The sequence below is a fragment of the Podarcis melisellensis genome, assembly GCF_964234715.1.
Source record: "Podarcis melisellensis genome assembly, chromosome: 5".
NCBI classification, from domain to species: domain Eukaryota; kingdom Metazoa; phylum Chordata; class Lepidosauria; order Squamata; family Lacertidae; genus Podarcis; species Podarcis melisellensis.
In genome coordinates, this window is record NC_138537.1 from 18,058,386 (window position 1) to 18,076,709 (window position 18,324).

The 18,324-nt window shown below is 43.5% G+C and overlaps 1 protein-coding gene across 1 annotated transcript in view; it reads left to right on the forward strand.

Moving 5' to 3' along the window:
- SI (sucrase-isomaltase) overlaps positions 1-18,324 on the forward strand; it is a 250,836-nt gene that overhangs the window by 124,117 nt on the left and 108,395 nt on the right. The window lies entirely within an intron of this gene.

Consider the following 18,324-nt stretch of genomic DNA (forward strand, 5'->3'; position numbering starts at 1 on the left):
TCCCTTTCACCTGAACCAGAGCCTATCCGCAACCTTACAAGTTGTGACGATTTGCTATGCGGCAGGCGAAACCCAAATGGCTGCAGCCAATCAGCCAAGTGGGGAAATTCCTGCCGTGCCCCTGTCCCAATGACAGACAACACACGATGGCATAGCAAGGTCAAGCACAAGCCCTAAAAGTAGGGAGAAGTGGGCGGGTGTTCCACCAAAAGAGGAAGCTCTGGGTCATGTGCATGGGCATAAACAGGTCCCTCAAACCGTTTGGACTGTGTCTCATTGGACAGATTGCACCCATCTTCAAGGGACCTACCAATCAGGTGTTGTAGCTGTCCAAACGTACCCACCCACAACACAGGGTGTCAGTTGTCCAGGTCTCACTGCAATACGTGCCCTCTTTAAGGGAGGACCCAATTTAAAACAAGAAAAGACTCAGAAAGAAAGAGCAATACATAGACAAGAATTCATTAATAAGGAGCTTTGTTTTCTTGCTGAGACTCAGCAGGAAGTTCTGGAGCCGGTGTGGGAGCCGTCTTCAGCAAAGATGAAGAAAGCCAGTGAAAGGAATGAAAGCAGACAAACTTATTGGAAAACGAAAGAGCAAGAAATTCCTTAGAAAGCTTCTCCGCCTGAATGTGTGGAAAGTCCATAGATCACGTGGCAGAGCACGTGCCTTGCATGTAGTAGCAGGTCCTAGGTTCAGTCCGGGACATGTCCAGACAGAAGGTCTCTGATCTGAAAGCCAGAAAGCTGCCGCAAGGGCCAATGATCTGACGCTGTGTGAGACAGCTTCCTTTGTCCTGTCTTCAAGGGTGGAATCTAATGTTGCAGAAGCACCAGGATTTCATTTTCCTCTTTGTCTCATGCAAACCTCCCAAATCTGCTTTGGATGATCCTCCAGTCATTTGGAAACAGGTTTTGAGGGTGTGTGGAAGGTTGAAGCAAAAATGTTCCCCTTTAACCAGGCCTTTGGATGATTGACAACCGATGCCCTTTTAAAATGTGTTGGGGGTGGGAAGATTATTGGCTTTGGTTTTGTTAGGTATTTTAGGTATTTTGTGATTTTATATTGTGATTTTATGTTGTGAACCATCCTGAGCTGCAAGGGTGGCATATAAATAATAATAATAATAATAATAATAATAATAATAATAATAATAATAATAATAAATATAGTGCTTTTTTCTTTAAAAGCTGTACTCTCATTTTGACTCAAGCAAATCACCATTTTATAGTTCAAATCAGAGAAAATAAACACAGTAAATGGACAAAAGTACAAAGATTCACAAAATGTTTAGGGGTATGTGTACCATGTGTTGCCCCAGAAAAAAGCACGGATAATAATAATTAATAATAATAATAATAATAATAATAATAATAATAATAATAATAATAAATGCTTAGAGTTCCATTGCACCAGCAGAAGCCTGTTCTGCCCATGTAAAGGACAGTGTTGGGTATAACCAAGGTCTGTTGCCCAGAAGCATTTTAACTAATAATACTTTAGAGTCCTAGAATTGTAGAATTGGAAAGGGGTCCTGAGGGTCATCTAGTCCAACCGCTTGCAATACAGGAATTTCAGCTAAAGAATACATGACAGATGACCATCCAGCCTCTGCTTAAAAACTGCCAAGGAAGGAGAGTCCACCACCTCCCAAGGGAAATAAATGATTTTATTTCTTTAACAAACAGGATAGACAATATTTATTAAAATATGCATGGGCAGGATTCCCCCAGATAGCTGTTTTGGTGGAAACCCTGCACAAGGGTCTCCATCTGCACAGTGGGGCATGCCCCATCTCCTACCCCCATGCACCCCAAGCACCCTGCAACTGGCTCAGGGATGGGGACAGTGGGTCAGGAGAAACCACCAGAACAGCACGCAGAAGGAGAGGAGAAGGGAGGGGATTGTTCCATCTGGCAAGCTGAAAAGATTGTGCAGACAGAATGCTCATCACAGCAGGGGGTTGAATTCCACCCACTGCTCATAAACCCAAGTGAGAATAAATAAACTTAACATTTTTAGTACTGTACTGCCGTATTACCAAACTACTTAATTAGCAGTGTTAATGCATCTGAATGAAAGCATACTGTTTATGACTGATCATCAATCTATTGGTCTTCAGCACATATAAGAGTGCTTTGCAGCCTTTTCTGCGAGGAAATGTCCTACTTGTATCATCAAAGTTTAGTTTTGATTCAACGGCCAAATTTTCCAAATCTGTGAGGTGCTCTTGGTACATGTGTGATGTGGATGGCGCTGTGGTCTAAACCACTGAGACTTTTGGGCTTGCCAATCAGAAGGTCAGAGGTTCAAATCCGCGTGATGGGGTGAGCTCCCATGGCTCTATCCCAGCTTCTGCCAACCTAGCAGATTGAAAGCACACCAGTGCAAGTAGAGAAATAGGTACTGCTGCAGCAGAAGGATAAATGGTGTTTCCGTGCGCTCTGGTCTCCGTCACAGTGTCCCGTTGCATCAGAAGCGGTTTAGCCATGCTGGCCAAATTACCTGGAAAGCTGTCTGTGGACAAACACCGGCTCCCTCAGCCTGAAAGCAAGATGAGTGTCACATCCCATAGTTGCTTTTGACTGGACTTAACTGTCCAGGGGTCCTTTACTCTTTTTTTTAAACCTAAAGCAGTTTTTGACACAAGCCAGAGTGCTGATGGCCTCTCAGCTTCAGCAACAGCCACCACAAGAGTGCAAAAGATACACAGCACTACACAAACATTTGAAAATAAGTGAAATTGTAGGTTCATGGCTCTTTAAGAATTTCAGTGTTTCCAAAGTAATGTCTCCACAGTGAGCCACATGAATTGCTTTCAAATATTGTGCTTCTTCACTCAAGTCCGTAGCGGCATCAGAATGGAACTCTTCAATTAATGTTTGTTCAGTCTGGATTTCAGTAATCTTTGTGTATTTTCCACAGAAACCCAGGTCTCTCATCTAAAAACTTCAGAGCTTCGTAATGATTTTTAGGGCTGGAAATTAGTTTGTCAACAATTCATCAAAAATACGGCGAACTTAAATAGATCTTCTGGATTTCTAATTGTAACTTCATCCAGGGATTCATCATGAAAACACTTCCTCTTCCTAGTGTGTTTTTCTATAAATTCTGCCCTGATATTCATTGCATTGACAACAGCCTTAGCTTCAGAGAGTGTGGCATTCCTGTTTCCTCAAATAAAGCTGAAGTCAGCTAAGAAGCTTTCTATGTGTTTGGTCTCAGCATCAATGGTAGCATTTCCAGCTTGTAGCAGTTATCTTCTGTAGCCAATTTATACCAGCAACTTTAATCAGACTGATGTCACGATTATGTGCTTGAATTTGTGATACATTCTTAACAAAAAACCTCTGCCCAGAACATGTCTGTACAGACATATTCAGCTTATGCAAACTACATAGCAATGACAATATTCTCTAAATCAGCTGCAACTAGTCTTAGAGAATCCGCCCATGCACTCTATTGCTTGAGAATCCCATGACTAGTTTTCACTATCTCCTTCAATGCTATATGATGATTTTGAAACATATCCCAGGCTGAATAAACTGGCCAGGTCCCCAGTAGCCTGGGTCATCCAGACGTTCAGGGCTGGGGCTTTTGTCCCTTTGCATCCCCTTCTTCTCAGGCCTGAAGACAACAAGTCAAATAGTGGTCAGTACGTGAAGAGACTCATTAAGGCAATTTTAGTACTTCTTCTTCTTCTTCTTCTTCTTCTTCTTCTTCTTCTTCTTCTTCTTCTTCTTCTTCTTCTTCTTCTTCTGGATGTTGTGGCTTCTTTAAAATCCCCAGAACTGCATGCAATGCCATGTACAAGGCTGCTAGTATACAGGGCATCGTGCCAAGATCTAATTGATAAAATAACAGTAAAATGATAAGCTAAATAGAAGCAGCAACTAACTTTAAAAATGCTGCGTTGTTCACCAAAGGCAGGGACAACTCCACAGCAAAAGCCTAGTCACAATCCACCTGATTAGACAGGACATGTGCCTCAGACAGTAGATTGTAGAGTGGCTATTTAACACATCACCAATACAGTGGTACCTCGGGTTAAGAACTTGATTCGTTCTGGAGGTCCATTCTTAACCTGAAATTGTTCTTAACCTGAAGCACCACTTTAGCTAATGGGACCTCCCGCTGCCTCTGCACCGCCGGAGCACGATTTCTGTTCTCATCCTGAAGCAAAGTTCTTAACCCGAGGTAATATTTCTGGGTTAGCAGAGTCTGTAACCTGAAGTGTATGTAACCTGAAGCATATGTAACCCGAGGTACCACTGTACAGAGAAAGTGTATCACCAAAGAAACCCAAACAAACAAAGCAACAGACAAGAAAGGATACAGATTTACATAATTGTTTTGCATGTGTTAATTTATATCTATGCATGTGAAGTTAAAAATGATTACAATATAACATAACTCACTGTAGTGGAGAATATTGTGACAGGGGACCTCCATGCTGGCTTACTCTGGTCATTCAGTACTAACTGTTGTTGGTTCTTTCAAGGTCCCAGCTCTCTGTCCTTACAACTCCTTACCTTTAGGTCAGATTTTGACAGGCTTACCCTTTAAATGGGGACACAGGTGGTGCTGTAGTCTAAACCACTGAGCCTCTTGGGCTTGCTGATCAGAAGGTCAGCAGTTTGAATCCCTGGAATGGGGTGAGCTCCCATTGCTCTGTCCCAACTCCTGCCAACCTAGCAGTTCAAAAGCATGCCAGTGCAAGTAGATAAATACCAGCGGGAAGGTAAATGGCATTTCCGTGCGCTACTCTGGTTTCACCAGAAGCGGCTTAGCCATGCTGGGCACATGACCCGGAAAAAACTGTCTGCGGACAAGCACCGGCTCCCTTGGTCTGTAAAGCAAGATGAGCGCCACAACCCCAGAGTCATTTGCGACTGGACTTAACTGTCAGGAGTCCTTTACCTTTTTACACTTTAAATGGAAAACTCTTTTAAATAAAGAATTCACTGCAAAGTAGGTCACATGGCCACCTACGGTGTGCCAGTTCATGTGAGAGCAAAGGAACCTGTTCAGTTGGTATCTGTAACTGTGCCTTTAGCAGTGGCTTGATGTGCATGTATTAGCCGTGATAATGCTTATCTGCAGGTCATACAGTTCCACAAGCTGATTTCTGCATATCAAGCTGCTGTAAAACACAGGATCAGCCCAGTGGGTTTTCTTCTTTGAAAACTTTTAATGTACGCCAATACAGATGAAGCTACACACATAGTTTAGCACTTACTAGATGGGAGAGGTAAAACAACATGCACATAATGTAAAATTTAAAACACGTTGGGCAGGGGAAGAGTGAAGCCATTGAAATCTTAGTGGGACATTTTTATTTAGTTATTTATTTCGGGCCCCTTAGCTGCTTGCTAAGCCTGTGTGCAAATCTGCCACTGTGTGTGCTTCCAAATGTGGAGAAACAACCCTTCAAATGAAAGGAATTCCAAAAAGTTGTTTAGGAGCAACATTTGAATTCTTCTCCCTTCTTTCTGATGAACATATTCTGGTTTTCTCGCCACTTTTCTTAAAAAAAAAGCATGAATTAGCAGAAAGACAAACAGAGCACAGGTGTTCCAGGCAAGCTTGATGGTAGAGCATCTGCTTTGCATGCAGAAGTTCCCAGGTTCAATATCTGCCATCTGCAGGTAAAGGTAAAGGGACCCCAGTTGTGACCGACTCTGGGGTTGCAGCACTCATCTCACTTTATTGGCTGAAGGAGCCGGCATACAGCTTCCGGGTCATGTGGCCACCACGACTAAGCCGCTTCTGGCGAACCAGAGCAGCACATGGAAACACCGTTTACCTTCCCGCCAGAGCGGTACCTATTTATCTACTTGCACTTTGACGTGCTTTCGAACTGCTAGGTTGGCAGGAGCTGGGATTGAGCAACAGGAACTCACCCCGTCGCAGGGATTCACACCGCTGACCTTCTGATCAGCAAGTCATTTCCCCAGGTAGGACTGGGAAAATGACCCTGTCCCAAACCATGGAGACCTGTTGGCACTCACAGACCCTCAAGTGTCCCTATTTTGCGGGGACAGTCACAGATTGACAGAAGCCATCCTGGTTTTTTATTTGATCCCAGGTTGTCCTGCTTTTCCTTAGGATGTCCATAAGAAATGTTGGAGGGTGTGGAGTTATGCAACCTCTGAGCCAATAAGATAAGTAACTATACAAACTTTAGAAGACATCTGAAGGCAGCCTGGTATAGGGAGGTTTTTTATGTTTCATGTTTTATTATGTTTTTATATGTGTTGGAAGCTGCCCAGTCAAATGGGCACCGTAGAATAATGATAATAATAATATATAATAGGACATTCCTATTTTCATCGTAGAAATGTTGTAGAGAATGCAGTGTAGAGAATGCTGAACTAGATGGGCCAGCGGTCTGACTTGGTTGAAGGCAACTTCCTATGTCCCGAGTGTATCAATATTCCCTGAAAGTAATCAGTCTTTCACATCAGAGCAAGGTGGGCAAACTGCAGCCCTCCAGGACTCTAACACCCTTCAGCCCCAACTAGGACTGCTAACAACTAAGGATGATGGCAGCTGTGGTCCACCAACATCTGGAGGGCTAGTCAGTATACCTGAAGGAGCGTCTCCACCCACATCGTTCAGCCCAGACACTGAGGTCCAGCGCCAAGGGCCTCCTGGCGGTTCCCTCACTGTGAGAAGTGAGTTTATAGGGAACCAGGCAGAGGGCCTTCTCTGTAGTGGCACCCGCCCTGTGGAACACCCTCCCACCAAAGAAATAAGCAACTATCTAACTTTTAGAAGACATCTGAAGGCAGCCCTGTTTAGGGAAGTTTTAATGTTTGGTTCTATTTTTAATATGTTGCTGGAAGACACCCGGAGTGGCTGGGGAAACCCAGCCAGATGGGCGGGGTGTAAATAATAAATTATTATTATTATTACCCACCCTTGCTTTAGAGATCTTTGTTTTTCTCCCTGCACCTCGAACCACAGTAGAAGATTATTTGTTCCCCTGAAACGGCTTTCATCGTTCACAGTATTCCTCGGCCTGGTTCAGCGTGGAAGTCTTTGCCTTTTAAACTTTCCACTTTTTTCTGTAGTTAGCAGGTTTTTAACCAGGTGTCAGGAGAAATTTGGAGTTGGTTACTGTTCTCAGCACCGTGCCTTTTGCTTTCCTTCCCCAGCAGCCTCTCTCTGTGAGTGGCTTCCTGTTTGTCTTAAGAGTTCACCTGCCTTTTCTCCTCTCAGTTCTCTGCTTCCCAGCAGTGGCTCTTTTATCTTCTTCCTTCACCCACACATACTTCTATTTTGGGTTTGGGTTTTTTAAAGGAAAAGAAAAAAAGGGGGGGCTTCCCAGCCTAGAGAAGAATCGAAATGATAAGGAACAGTCAGAGAGAGTGTTTCTGATCTCATGTTTTTAAGTTCTCTAGTGACACTTTTTTCTCCGTTCTCTCGCCCTAAAGCGAGAGGGCACCTAATTACATCTTGATGTCTGCCAATATTATAGCAGAGGAATCCAATAATAAAAAAGGAAGAAACAACATTCCTCTCAAACCAAGCCATGCATCTAGAGTACGTTGTACTGGCACTGGATTGGATCTCTTTGTAAACCACTTTGAGGTTTGTTTGTTTGTTTTGCAATCAAGCGGTGTATAAATTGTGTGCAATAAAATAAATAATAATAAATTGGTTGGTGGGAAGAGGGGAAAGGCCTTGTTGCAGATCTTTTGTTCTTTAATGTCAGGGCAACTGGATAGCTCAGTCAGTAGAGTAAGAGACTCGTAATCTCAGGGCTGTGGGTTTGAGCCCCACGTTGGGCAAAAAGATTAGTGTGGTGCAAGGGGTTGGACTAGATGACCCTTGTAGTCCCTTCCAGCTCTAAAATCCTATGATTCTAAGCTTTACACACTTGGGGCTTTGGCGCCACCCACTGCAGCTCTGCCTCCGCCCACCATTGGATCCACCCCATTGATAACTTTCCTTATGTGTCTATGGTTATCCATTCTGCAATGTTTATGGCAGATCAATTCATTGGCCCAGACCAAGATTTCAGAGTGCTTTGGGCTAAATGCAGACTAGTTTGCCTTGGGACATGCTACTAGCCTGGCAGGGGGCAAGGAGAATTCTGAAAAGAAGAATTTGATAGCTATATGGAAGGAAGGAGCTATAAAATAACAACTATGCATCTGCTAACTGTAGTCTGAATTCAGAGTCTTCCTTTTAACCCTCCCAGGTCTCTGAAGACCACACACATCTGCGTTGAACAATGATGTATGTAACTGAAATGGGCACCTGTCCTCTTAGAAGAAATATGTAGAACATTTGGAGGTTTCTGGTAGAACAAATTGCTATCAGGATGAGATGAAGTAGAAGGGGTGAACCCATTCCGTTTCACACACATTCCACTATCATTTTGTTGGGTGGCGTGTGATATATTTTAAAGTACATTGCTCAGCATGGTTTGGTGGTAAGAATGCTGAATTGTGACCAAGGACACCCAGATTAAAATCCCTGCTCAGTTATGAAGCTCACTGGGTCACTCTAACCAAATTCAGAGCATTGTTGTGATATATATATATATATATATATATATATATATATATATATATATATGCAGGTTTTGGTGTCCTCGGGTGTCTTCCCGTGTAAAAGTTGGGGTGTCTAGGCGACGTTTCGACGAGGTCTCACTCGTCATCTTCAGGCTGGTGCTTTCGGCTTCTTGTTACTGGAACAGAGCAGGATCTCAGTGTTTGAGTTCCTATAAATACTGTTGAGGGGGTGTGGTGTATAGCCTCCAATGTTCTGGGCAGAGAGGAAGTTCCCAGGCTAGTGTGCCTTTTCACACTAGCCTGGGAACTTCCTCTCTGCCCAGAACATTGGAGGCTATACACCACACCCCCTCAACAGTATTTATAGGAACTCAAACACTGAGATCCTGCTCTGTTCCAGTAACAAGAAGCCGAAAGCACCAGCCTGAAGATGACGAGTGAGACCTCGTCGAAACGTCGCCTAGACACCCCAACTTTTACACGGGAAGACACCCGAGGACACCAAAACCTGCATTCCTGTACCCGTGAAAATCTACGAAAGCATATATATATATATATATATATATATATATATATATATATATGTGGTGTATTCTCCCATGAACTCCTTGGATGAAAAACAGGATTTAAGCACAATAAATTCTGAAAGCAAAAATGCATTTTCACATTGTACATCCACACAATCTCTGTTCCAAATTCATTTCCATATGTAGCGCAGTCCTCATTTGAATGCAGAGAGGCTCTACTGTTACTGATTTGCAGAGAACTGGAAGGTCAGGTCATACTTTAATTTAGATTTTACGTTGATTTTTTTTTAAAAAAAATAAAGATTCATAAGGCTTATCATATGCACCATGTTAACTTAGAAATGTTTTGTATTAAATTGGGCAGATTAGAAAGAGAATAAAGAGAATTTCATGAGAGCTTCATAAAGTTGCCCTTTTTTAAAATAGAAAACATGTTATAAAGCCTCGTAGCCCATCCAAGAGGTTGTTAATTCAGGTCTCATCCAGTCATGCAAACAGTGGCATGGCAGCCTTTGGAATACAGCCACTGTACACTTGCTCTAACAGCATGTTATCTCAATGTGTGTGGTGAGAAGTGGGCAGTGGCGAATGAAGCCGCTCGGGCGCCTGGGACGGTGTGCCCAGGGGCGGGGTGAACCACCCATAGGGGTGGTGTGCACCGCCGGGCCTCTGAGGAGTCCTGCCTTCTTCCACTCAGCCACCCTACAGCTGAGGGGAGGCAACAGGTGGAATGTTTGGGGCAGCGTGGAGCCTGGGGGGCTCTCAAGCCATTGCATCACTCCCAGGAGAGGCACGCTGCAGACCCCGCAGTGAGTGCTACCTGGCATTTTGTCATCCCCCCTCAGTGGTGACACCTGAGGCGGCCCGTCCCTACCACACCCCTTTCCTCAGCCCCTGTAAGCGGCAGCATGCCAGCTTGACTTAAGGAAGCTCACAGGAATTATTCCATGTCCCTTTCTCCTCCCAGCAGCCCTCTGCAGCCTTCGCCCACCTTGTTCAGGTGGATTCACCTGATGGTACTTTTTTTTCTGGAGAGGGGGTGTCCTTTCCAGAGAGGAGAAGTCAGGAAATTTTCATCCCAGGCACCTCTTGAAGCTAATTTATCTTCAGATCCAAGCCATGGTATACTGCATGGACTACTGCTTGGACTACTGCAACACGCTCTATCTGGGGCTACCTTTGAAGGTGACCTGGAAACTACCATTAATCCAGAATGCGACAGCTAGACTGGTGACTGAGAGCGGTCGCCGAGACATAACACCAGTCTTGAAAGACCTACACTGGCTCCCAGTACGTTTCCGAGCACGATTCAAAGTGTTGGTGCTGACCTTGAAAGCCCTAAATGGCCTTGGTCCAGTATATCTGAAGGAGTGTCTCCACCCCCATCGTCCTACCTGGACACTGAGGTCCAGCGCCGAGGGCCTTCTGGTGGTCCCCTCACTGTGAGAAGCCAAGTTACGGGGAACCAGGCAGAAGGCCTTCTTGGGAGTGATGCCCGTCCTGTTTGATGTATTACTGTATTTTAATATTTGGTTGGAAGCCACCCAGAGTGGCTGGGGAGGCCTGGCCAGATGGGCAGGGTATAAATAATAAATTATTATTATTATTAGTAGTAGTAGTAGTAGTAGTAGTAGTAATAGTCCCTGCATGCACAAAAAAGAAGAATTCCAGATTGCATGCAGAGAGAAAGCTCTCCATGTTTACGGTTGAAATTGTGTGGTCACTGTTTAGAGCATATGGCAGCCTGCCACTCAAATGATCCTGCTCCTACCCTGCAAGAGTTCAGATAACCAGCAAACAGTGCCTAGGTGGCAAGCTGCTTGTGTCTTATCCTGTTTGTTAGTGATTTTGACATGAATGCAAAGTGTCACAGGCAGATACTTGCTGCAATGTGTCAAGTTGTGCTGGAACGGTGTAATATCCTTCATACAAAGACTTTTAACTGGATAGATCAGTGCATGGTTGGCTCTCATGCAGCCCCACACTGTTTCTTGCACATCTGAGCTTAAACCATTGTAGTTTCAGAAAAGAATAAAGAAGAGGAGAAAACAAGAAAGATCCAAAGGACTTATGGAGAATCGGAAGCAGAAAGTCCTAAAAGATTTCAGCAACTAGACATATATGCTACAGTAATAGAAGACAGGCTAGATGAAAGGAGCAAACCAAAGGAGGTCAGTATTCAACCCAAATCTGCAAATGTCAGACCAAATTTCCTCAAATGATTTGTGCCTCTTATCTCAACTACTCATTGGCTATGAAGTCTGCCATTTCATAGTGCCAAGCTGCAGTACTAACCTTTCCACCAAAGTGGATTTAGCTTCCTAGCAACCAGAGTCGTTCTGTGGAAGGAGGAAGGCTGATTAGAAAATTATTATTATATTTCCAGGCTCTAGGGACATGGCCAAGAATAAGGCTTAAGGCACAGGCTTCCAGCCTAGTGCCCAAGGCTAAATTCTCTTTTTGGTCCATTTAATGCACCTTCTTTAATGTCATGTTTTTAGGACGCCCACTAGTAGTAGCCAAGGGACTAAAATTGCCTGTGTGAGAGAAAAGAATTTTACTGCTGGCCAGTCAACTTTTCAACTTTAAGGCTGCAATCCTATACATACTTTACTTTGTACTATATCCTATAAAACTCAGTGAGACTAACTTCTGAATAGACAGAACTAGGAATATGTTATGAGGCTGCAATTTTATGCACATCGCTTACCTGCAGGTAAGCCCTATTTACTACAGTTAAGCTTCCTCCTGAGTAAGCTTGCATAGAACTAGGGATGGATGGATCTATTAATTGTAGTGCCTCTCAGTTTCGCATTTTTAAAACTTTGAATTCAGTTTGCATCTCTTTTCACATTTTTCTTGGGGGGGGGGGGAGGCACCAAAAGCCACATTCATTTTAATGCAGATTTCTCCTAATAGGTGCATTTTGTGTGTGCCATTTTATCCCATATACGTATTTTTGCAAGCAATTTATCCAGATGTAATGTAGTTCTGTGCATTAGTTGCACTAATATTTTCACCTTTGTGAACACTTTTCGGTTTGTCAACTGCATCACAGAATTTGGGGAAGTGTGAATTCCAAAGGATAGGTGAATTTCTCTTATTAGTTCAGCATATGAAAATTAGGTAGGTTTGCATCAAAATGTGAAGTAAGCAAACTTCTTGCCCATCCTTGCCTAGGACTGCACTATTAAACTGCAGCCCAAAACACATGTACTGCTAAATCACATTGAATTTTATGGGACTTATTTGGAATAAATGCACATAGGTTTGTGCTGGTCAATAATTATTAACTTCACTGAGTTGCAGACAGGATATGCACCTATAGCAAATCCCAAGGCTGCTGGGGTTAGGAATAATTCTGGGATCAAAAATTCAGAGGTTCTTCAACTTCAAAGGCATCAGCTCAATTAATCACTGTATGTTTCATGACTGGATTTTGTATTTCTTCATGTATTTCTTCCTACCTGAAGAAAGCTCTTTCAGGTGATCAATGAATGCAGGTGTGGGTACTTTCCCCATCCTTGACCTAGAGGTATTAATTTTGTAAATTTGCATAGTTCTTCTGTACATACAGTTGTATGTATATAGGATTTCTCTGCTTGATGAAGAACCTTGCTTTTTTTTCTGGTGTTCTCAGTCACAACTTCTGTTAGGCTCCAAAAGCAGTTTCTTTTGTTAATATTTATCCATGGCACTGTTCCACATCAAGTTTCTAGCAGCTATTTTAAAATACTGTTGTTGTGCACAGAGGCTTCCAGATGGGAGCAGGGATAGAAATATAACCGGGCTGACCAAACTTGCCTCGGTTGCTGGCAGAGAAGTTGCTTTTGATCCTGCAGTTCTGAGGAGTGGCGCATTAAGATTCTAACATCTGTAAGTCTCTGAAATGTGATATAATTGTCTTTTAAAAAACCCCAGAATTAAGCAACATGAACAGGTGAACTGCTAAGCGACACAGACTTATTTCTATGCAAACTTCTTTTGTGACAAGAAACCTTGCAAACGCCTAGTAAGAATTAAGCAAATATTCCCAATGAAGAATGTTGTAAACATATCCAGAGGATGCAAGAAGCTATTCTTAGGTAAAGCCTGGTATTCCCCCCCCCAAATGTTTTAAGTATCCAGGGCAGCTGTCTACCAACTCCATCTGGTACACAGGCTGAGACCCTACCTGCCCGCAGACTGTCTCGCCAGAGTGGTGCATGCTCTAGTTATCTCCCGCTTGGACTACTGCAATGCACTCTATGTGGGGCTACCTTTGAAGGTAAAGAGCACTTTTCTGCATGCACGTGCTGCGAAACCCGGCAGTATAGACTTCCGGGTTTGCCCCGTTTGCAACCCGAAGTTTATGTATCCGGAGGGGTATGTAAGTAGAGGTACGACTGTACATAATTTAAGATATTGACATCACAGGAATGGACAATTGCAATAAAATAAAAGAAATATGCAGCTGGATATTGTCCTGAAATATATCACTCCTCAGAATCACAAATAAACTCTTTCTATAAATTTATTTGGCTGTTGTTCCTTATTTATTCTTTTCTAATATGTTAATTTAGATATAGTTACTATGTTCTGTATTTTACTAAACCATCTGATAACAGGGGAGAGGTACTAGCAGCATGAAGGAGATTAATAGCCATTTTCAATTCAACGTTGAGACTTGAGTCCTTGAGATAAAACCCAGTAAGAAAACCTTCAGATCTAGTGGCAATAAGTAACCAGTCTTATCCCCATTTTAAACTTTGAACTGCAATCCAGAAAGTCTGATTTATGGAGACTTTTACAAAATCTACGTAGAAAAAGAAATCTGTTTGACACTTGCTTTGTGCCAACATATAAATCTTTCTCAGTTTGTATAGTATAATATCAGGAAGGTTTCTAATACACATTCTGGAACTGAAGCATGTTTGATGCAGTTTTATGATCCCTGATTCATTTGCAGCCTACCCTTGCTACTGATATGCACATGTGTTCTGACACAACAGCACTCTTAAACAGCCACCCTGTGATCTTACGCCTGATTGCACCCAAATACATTTTGTGCGTTGTTTTTCATATAACACTGCACAAGCTAAAGTGTACAATCACATCAGCTCTGCTTTTCTGTATTGCTCTTAATCGAAATGAACGCGCTCTTATTAATACCGCACAGGTGCGAATATAAGCCACACCTTTAAAATTCAAGGGGGAGAAAGAATAAAAGACAATACCCGAATATAAGCGGCTCCCTCAAAATACCGCAGGCACTCACACCCGTAAATGCATTCGGCTTCTGAAACGTTTGACAACCGAGGCTCAATGGGGCGGTCAGCAAGCCCCATTGAGAAGAAAAGGAAAACATGAGCCAAGGGAAAAGGGAGACAGTGTGTCTCTCCCTGTGTATATATGGCCTGGCAAAGGCAAACAGGAGGAAGGGTGGCCCTTCTTGCCCCCAAATCTTTTGTGGGTGGGTGGGGGAGTGGCTGGGATCCAGGTTCATTCCACCTCGCGAAGGAGACGTGTATCAGCAGCAGGGAGGGGCAGGAAGTGGGTGTGGAGGAAGGGGGTGCGGTGGGTGCAGACCTCCCCGGGTATCAACACTGAGGGGGGTGACAAAATGTTGGGCGGCACTCACCGTGGGGCCTGCAGCATGCCTGAGCCATGCGTCTCTCCTGGGCTCCCGCAGGCTCCACGCTGCCCCAAACGTTCTGCCCGCTGCCTCCCCCCCAGCTGAGTGGGAGGAGGTAGGCAGAATCCTTGGAGCCCCTGTGGAGCGTCCTGCCCTGGCTTGCCCTGCCCCATGGACAGCTGGCCCCACCCCTGGACACAGGGCACGTGCGCCGCCCCAGGCACCCGATCGGCTTGCTTCGCTGCTGGAAGGAAGGGCACGCCTCGGCGAAGCACCATGGAAAGAGATGGGGCAAGTGATTATGCTTCCAAAAACTGGGAGCCTCCCTCTTGAATTCCTGGCCCAGCTTTCGGGCTCCTGCTCCGCCCATAAGGAAGATGGAGGGAGGAAGGGATCTGGGTTTGTGGGTACTCGCGTCCAAAAAGAACCTGCAGGGGGCGTGAAAGGAGGATTGAGAAGAGATCCCATCTCACCCCGCCCTGTCATTAAAACTGAAATGGTTGGTGTGTAAAGGCCAATTTTTGTAAGGTTGTGAATACAGTGGTACCTCAGGTTACATACGCTTCAGGTTACAGACTCTGCTAAACCAGAAATAGTGCTTCAGGTTAAGAACTTTGCTTCAGGATGAGAACAGAAATTGTGCTCCGGCGGCATGGCAGCAGCAGGAGGCCCCATTAGCTAAAGTGGTGCTTCAGGTTAAGAACAGTTTCAGGATAAGTACAGACCTCTGGAATGAATTAAGTACTTAACCTGAGATACCACTGTATAAGCCACACTTTAACTTTTTCTAAAAGTGCAGCTTATATCTGGGCCAGTACGATAGTTTCATTTCTGATGGCTTGGACAGAGCTCGGAATTTAAGGGTCAAACATTTTCTGTTGAGGCACACATAGTGTGTATGTTTTTAAAAGTTCTCTCTCGAAAGAATATGCAACCCAGAGTCTGCCTCCGACTTCCTTAGGGAGGAGAAGGTGGGGATGTCACTTTCAATTTCTCTCACTTCCTCATAATTCTAGCCTTCAGCTTGGCCAGTTTCTGCCTCGGCTTGCATTTGAGAAGAGTAGCCTTGCAAAAAATGTTGTCACGTTTATGTCCCCATTTCTTCTAATATACTCTTTCTTCTATGCAATTGTTTACCCTAATGTGTGCATTTTGTGCACTCCCCCCCCCGGGTGTGTATTGGAGAACTGCATTGCAAATTTCAGAAAAGTTTTGATTTCAAAGGATTTTAGTTTTAGTTCATATTTTGAACTGAAGTCAAAATTTAGGAGGCTAAAAGGTGAGATGAGCACATTTCTCTCCCATCTAGAGGAGGAGGCGGAGGCGGAGGAGGAAGGACTTTTTAACCCATTCACACCCTGCAGCCTTCCGGCTGAAAATCACAACTGCTTTCTGTGGACAGACTTATATAAATAATGTTGTGATTTCTTCTAAAGCCACAAATGCATCTGGAGTGAGTGATTATTATTTTTTTTGTGGGGGAGGACAGAGACTACAGATTTTAAAAGCCCACTCTCACCCCCTGCCCTACTTCATGGATGCTCTAAAGCAGACCCCAGCCCCATTACTGTACTGTGTCATTTTTAAAGAAATGTTCCAGTGTTCTCCAGTAGCATTATATTTGACATCACATAGAGTTTGCAATGCTTTTATGGTTAGCTGATATTCTGCAAACAGTGCATGCAGGGGGTTTTTTGTTGAAAAATGGATGGATAGCTAAAGGAAAGTGGTTTATTTCTCTTCACAGGGGAAAAAAGATTCAGAGCATTCTCCTCTGCTACTTTCTATATTTTTTTCCTCTTATGGTTCACAGTTGTGTTGTATGAATACTCCCAATTACTGCTTAGGAGTACTCTCCTAGCGATCAAAACTGTATCCTTTTGTGTTGCGACTGATCTTTAGGCATCTCTTTTTAACCTCCACGAAACTTCAACTGATTTATGCTGACATTAAGCAGGAGAAATGGAGAAAGACTGATAAGCAAAAGTCCAATTAAAATAATAAACTGGGAGTCATACGGTGGCTCAGGGCGAAGGTGGCGAATGCAGAAACGATACCTAACCGCATGTGTGATTATACCTGCCAAATGCCACATGACTGATATGCAAGGGGGGGGGGAATTATTAATTAACTAATCATTCCCTTGCCTGCAAAGAGAACCCACAATCTGCCTGTGGCTTTGTGTATAATCTACTGATAGCCTAGTTAAAATATAATACAAGGAACTGATAGGGAATCAGTATATAGTTAAGAGTCTGCAAGGCAAGGCATCATTTCTGACACAGGACTATTTGGCAGCAATACATGGAGGAAGCCGCAGGAGTTTGAGGTAGGTTTGCTTGGGTTTTTTAAATATATAACAAACAAACAAAAAGTTTCAGTAGTTTCCTGTGTGACAAATATGTGGTAACTCTAATGTAGCAAAATCAGAACCTGTTACCTGAGTTGCTGTCTATGCTCCCACAATTGGAAACATTCCAGACAATCAATTGCAGAATCCTAGAGACTGAATTCCAAACCCTTTGTAGCTCAGCCAATAAAACCTGTTCCCCACTGGGATTGGGAATTCCACCCTCGCTTGGCCAGGAAACACCATATTTACACCAGCTTTATGATCCCCACCTATGCAGGGCCCTTTTCCTTGCAAGATTTAATGTCTTACCGCCTGCAGCTTGCAAGATAGATTTTCGAAAATCCCATACTCTGAAAGATTCTGCCTTTTTGGCACAAAACAGGTTGAATCCACCACACACGTTTTATTTTATGGCCCATTTTATGCAAAAATATGTGATAATTATTTGGGCCCCTTATTGAAGGAGGGGATTTATTGCGCTGACTCTTATAGAGTATCTTATCTGTTGAATAATTGTAGTAATGACGCTGTGGAGAATGTGACAAGATAATATTAGGCTTGCCATATGACAGGAAAATTCCTGACATTTTCTGGTTTCCGGGTGTAAAAGTGGCATCGAAGCAGCAAAATGTCAAGGAAAACCTCAGGGGTCAGCAAACTTTTTCAGCAGGGGGCCGGTCCACTGTCTCTCAGACCTTGTGGGGGTCTGGACTATATTTTGAAAAGAAAAAAAAAATGAATGAATTCCTATATCCTGCAAATAACCCAGAGATGCATTTTAAATAAAAGCACGCATTCTACTCATGTAAAAATACGCTGATTCCTGGACCTTCCGTGGGCCGGATTTAGAAGGTGATTGGGCCGGATGTGGCCCCCGGGCCTTAGTTTGCCTACCCATGACCTGGATGTATGGCAGCACGATGGAAAAAAGCAGTGGAAACAGCTCCAAAAGCTTAAAATTAGTCTTTTCAGGGAGGTTTCACCCCAAAAGCTCAACAATTCTGCCTTCTTTTATAGCCCTTGATAATATGCCCCTGAAACTTGCAGTGCAGAGGGCGGCTTAGGATGTGATACAGGGGGTTGTAGATTGAGGAGAAACTGGCATAAATTGTGCCCCCTTTCATTCTACATAAATGTGAGGGTCTTTTTGTCACTCTGAAAGTCTATAACGGAATGTAAAGTATACTGTAATTTTGCCTGAATTCTGTTCTTATTTGCAATTTTATTTTTCTTTGCAGTACTTTGTTACTGTCATTTAACAATCATTTCAAGCCAATCTGTTAAAACGCAAGCACTATGTCATT